At 52.6% G+C, this 5000-nt stretch overlaps 1 non-coding gene across 1 annotated transcript in view; it reads left to right on the forward strand.

The window, feature by feature from the left end:
- Positions 1 to 3344: 3344 nt before the first annotated feature.
- LOC126453603 (small subunit ribosomal RNA) overlaps positions 3345 to 5000 on the forward strand; it is a 1910-nt gene continuing 254 nt past the window's right edge. Inside the window, exon 1 of the ribosomal RNA XR_007584913.1 lies at positions 3345 to 5000. This exon is cut by the window's right edge and continues 254 nt beyond it. This is a non-coding gene — a ribosomal RNA (small subunit ribosomal RNA).

Raw genomic sequence — 5000 nt, forward strand, 5'->3', positions numbered from 1 at the left:
GGCATCCACGTACTATAATCACAATCAACAAACCGGCCGCCGCCCCCCCCCCCCATTAAACCTTTCCTTACAACAATGTGTACCTTAACCTAACCTATGTCGTACCTTAACCTAACCTATGTCGTACCTTAACCTAACCTATGTCGTACCTTAACCTAACCTATGTCGTACCTTAACCTAACCTATGTCGTACCTTAACCTAACCTATGTCGTACCTTAACCTAACCTATGTCGTACCTTAACCTAACCTATGTCGTACCTTAACCTAACCTATGTCGTACCTTAACCTAACCTATGTCGTACCTTAACCTAACCTATGTCGTACCTTAACCTAACCTATGTCGTACCTTAACCTAACCTATGTCGTACCTTAACCTAACCTATGTCGTACCTTAACCTAACCTATGTCGTGCCTTAACCTAACCTATGTCGTGCCTTAACCTAACCTATGTCGTGCCTTAACCTAACCTATGTCGTGCCTTAACCTAACCTATGTCGTGCCTTAACCTAACCTATGTCGTGCCTTAACCTAACCTATGTCGTGCCTTAACCTAACCTATGTCGTGCCTTAACCTAACCTATGTCGTGCCTTAACCTAACCTATGTCGTGCCTTAACCTAACCTATGTCGTGCCTTAACCTAACCTATGTCGTGCCTTAACCTAACCTATGTCGTGCCTTAACCTAACCTATGTCGTGCCTTAACCTAACCTATGTCGTGCCTTAACCTAACCTATGTCGTGCCTTAACCTAACCTATGTCGTGCCTTAACCTAACCTATGTCGTGCCTTAACCTAACCTATGTCGTGCCTTAACCTAACCTATGTCGTGCCTTAACCTAACCTATGTCGTGCCTTAACCTAACCTATGTCGTGCCTTAACCTAACCTATGTCGTGCCTTAACCTAACCTATGTCGTGCCTTAACCTAACCTATGTCGTGCCTTAACCTAACCTATGTCGTGCCTTAACCTAACCTATGTCGTGTTCTTAACCTAACCTATATTGCGCCTTAATGTAACCTATATTGCGCCTTAATGTAACCTATATTGCGCCTTAATGTAACCTATATTGCGCCTTAACGTAACCTATATTGCGCCTTAACGTAACCTATATTGCGCCTTAACGTAACCTATATTGCGCCTTAACGTAACCTATATTGCGCCTTAACGTAACCTATATTGCGCCTTAACGTAACCTATATTGCGCCTTAACGTAACCTATATTGCGCCTTAACGTAACCTATATTGCGCCTTAACGTAACCTATATTGCGCCTTAACGTAACCTATATTGCGCCTTAACGTAACCTATATTGCGCCTTAACGTAACCTATATTGCGCCTTAACGTAACCTATATTGCGCCTTAACGTAACCTATATTGCGCCTTAACGTAACCCACATTGCCCCTTAACGTAACCCACATTGCCCCTTAACGTAACCCATATTGTGCTGTAACCCAACACACGTTGGCCTTAACCCAACACACGTTGGGCCTTAACCCAACACACGTTGGGCCTTAACCCAACACACGTTGGGCCTTAACCCAACACACGTTGGGCCTTAACCCAACACACGTTGGGCCTTAACCCAACACACGTTGGGCCTTAACCCAACACACGTTGGGCCTTAACCCAACACACGTTGGGCCTTAACCTGCTCTGTAATTGTCATACGACGCGTTAAATTAGTGTAGTGTTGCCTAACTGCAACCCCCGCAATATAGTTTGCTACTCGCACTGCCGGTCCCCAGTGTATCGCTTCATGTTAAACACCTTGCAGCGATACACTGTAATGTGGATGGCAGCAGGACGTACATGCTCAATGCCCTTCGCAGTTGTTCATTGGCATTCGCATGGCGAAGCACTGCGCCTACGCTGTGGTACGGCCTGTGTCAACTGTCCGCTGATGTTGTACCTCCAAATCACACACTGTACTGCACATTGGTCCTCATGTACTGAATGATACATCGTGGTACATGTGACCGTACAACGACTGCGCCAACAACGGCGAACCATGCGGTCCAAATGTTGTGCACGCAGCTACGTGTCGTCTCCCTATAAGAGCTGGAGTGCAGTGTGGTATGCCCTGGATGGCGATCAGCATGAGCCGTCTGTTGATGTAGTGGCGCGTGTTGTCAGACGTTGTCGTCTCTTCTCACACACCGTGATAGCATGGTGCACTGCGTTCCACATCTGCGACATGCGACAGAGGCCGGTTGACAGTCGTTTGCGCAATGGACATCGCATACGTACGGGGGCCACCTTCCACGTGTTTGCGAAGCGTGCACATGTTGTTGCGTGTATGTGGGCAGACATAGTGTGTCGTGACACCTGACACAGGCATGCAACAATCGTTGAATTTGCAAATGGCGATGGACGCCTACGTTTGCTGGTGACGTTACGCAAATGAACAACTGGTAAACCGTTGTGGTGCGGTTGTTCTCGCTAGAGGTGAATCAGTGATGGCGACGATCGGTTGAGCTACCAACCGGTTGTTTCAGCGATACCCACCATGCCCACGAACGTGAATGGCATGTGGGTGTGAAGCGATACGCGGCGGTGGCTGGGTGGGACCGGCCCCGGCCGGTGAGGGGGGGCCGCCCGGCGTGCTGGCCGCGCGGTGCGTGGGCGCACGCGCTACAGCCGGCTGGTGGGGGCGGCCACTGGCAGGCGCGCCGGCCGACGGAGGCGGCAGGCGGCGCAGCTGCGCGCCGGCGCACCCTGCACGCGGCGCCGTGCGGCCAAAGTAGGTCCTCGCGGGCCCGGTGCGAAGCGCGGTGGACATCTGCAGTGTGCTGGTCCGATTGAGGACTGTGTGCGCTGAGGATGCGCCGCCGCCCGGCGCTCGGCGCCGCGACGCCGTCTGCTGCTCGGTCGCCTCTGCGGTTCTCGCAGGTGGTTTGTATCGCAGCTGTGCGGACGTGTTGGCGCGTGCGCTGTGCTGGGAGAGTTCGCTTCGGCACCCAAGTGGGGCTTTTGTCCTTCTGTGGCGCTGGCGTTGGAGCTGCCGGTCACCGTAGGTGGCGCGTGTTGTCTCCCGCCGGCAATGCCACGACAGCACGCTCCCGGGCCTCTGTCGGCAGCGGCAAGCTCAGTTGGGAGCACGGGTGGTCGCACCTAAAGCGTCTACTCGCCAAACTCCGGGCGATTGCGCCTCTCTCGAACCCGACCAAGTACTTAGGACGGCGCTGCGCGCCGCCGGGACCTGAGAGGGTTTCGAGGTGTATGGTGCAGGGGAGCGCAGCCTCCTCCTGTTTGCAGAATAATTGAGCGGACGCTTGCGTGTTCGCGCGGGCCCCCGGGACACACTCCCGGGCGGCCGGCTGCTCAGCTCTAGTTGACGCAGCTCCCTGGTTGATCCTGCCAGTAGTCATATGCTTGTCTCAAAGATTAAGCCATGCATGTCTCAGTACAAGCCGCATTAAGGTGAAACCGCGAATGGCTCATTAAATCAGTTATGGTTCCTTAGATCGTACCCACGTTACTTGGATAACTGTGGTAATTCTAGAGCTAATACATGCAAACAGAGTCCCGACCAGAGATGGAAGGGACGCTTTTATTAGATCAAAACCAATCGGTCGGCTCGTCCGGTCCGTTTGCCTTGGTGACTCTGAATAACTTTGGGCTGATCGCACGGTCCTCGTACCGGCGACGCATCTTTCAAATGTCTGCCTTATCAACTGTCGATGGTAGGTTCTGCGCCTACCATGGTTGTAACGGGTAACGGGGAATCAGGGTTCGATTCCGGAGAGGGAGCCTGAGAAACGGCTACCACATCCAAGGAAGGCAGCAGGCGCGCAAATTACCCACTCCCGGCACGGGGAGGTAGTGACGAAAAATAACGATACGGGACTCATCCGAGGCCCCGTAATCGGAATGAGTACACTTTAAATCCTTTAACGAGTATCTATTGGAGGGCAAGTCTGGTGCCAGCAGCCGCGGTAATTCCAGCTCCAATAGCGTATATTAAAGTTGTTGCGGTTAAAAAGCTCGTAGTTGGATTTGTGTCCCACGCTGTTGGTTCACCGCCCGTCGGTGTTTAACTGGCATGTATCGTGGGACGTCCTGCCGGTGGGGCGAGCCGAAGGCGTGCGACGCGCCTCGTGCGTGCTCGTGCGTCCCGAGGCGGACCCCGTTGCAATCCTACCAGGGTGCTCTTGAGTGAGTGTCTCGGTGGGCCGGCACGTTTACTTTGAACAAATTAGAGTGCTTAAAGCAGGCAAGCCCGCCTGAATACTGTGTGCATGGAATAATGGAATAGGACCTCGGTTCTATTTTGTTGGTTTTCGGAACCCGAGGTAATGATTAATAGGGACAGGCGGGGGCATTCGTATTGCGACGTTAGAGGTGAAATTCTTGGATCGTCGCAAGACGAACAGAAGCGAAAGCATTTGCCAAGTATGTTTTCATTAATCAAGAACGAAAGTTAGAGGTTCGAAGGCGATCAGATACCGCCCTAGTTCTAACCATAAACGATGCCAGCCAGCGATCCGCCGCAGTTCCTCCGATGACTCGGCGGGCAGCCTCCGGGAAACCAAAGCTTTTGGGTTCCGGGGGAAGTATGGTTGCAAAGCTGAAACTTAAAGGAATTGACGGAAGGGCACCACCAGGAGTGGAGCCTGCGGCTTAATTTGACTCAACACGGGAAACCTCACCAGGCCCGGACACCGGAAGGATTGACAGATTGATAGCTCTTTCTTGATTCGGTGGGTGGTGGTGCATGGCCGTTCTTAGTTGGTGGAGCGATTTGTCTGGTTAATTCCGATAACGAACGAGACTCTAGCCTGCTAACTAGTCGCGTGACATCCTTCGTGCTGTCAGCGATTACTTTTCTTCTTAGAGGGACAGGCGGCTTCTAGCCGCACGAGATTGAGCAATAACAGGTCTGTGATGCCCTTAGATGTTCTGGGCCGCACGCGCGCTACACTGAAGGAATCAGCGTGTCTTCCTAGGCCGAAAGGTCGGGGTAACCCGCTGAACCTCCTTCGTGCTAGGGATTGGGG

Source organism: Schistocerca serialis, unplaced genomic scaffold (genome assembly GCF_023864345.2).
Source record: "Schistocerca serialis cubense isolate TAMUIC-IGC-003099 unplaced genomic scaffold, iqSchSeri2.2 HiC_scaffold_950, whole genome shotgun sequence".
Lineage (NCBI taxonomy): Eukaryota > Metazoa > Arthropoda > Insecta > Orthoptera > Acrididae > Schistocerca > Schistocerca serialis.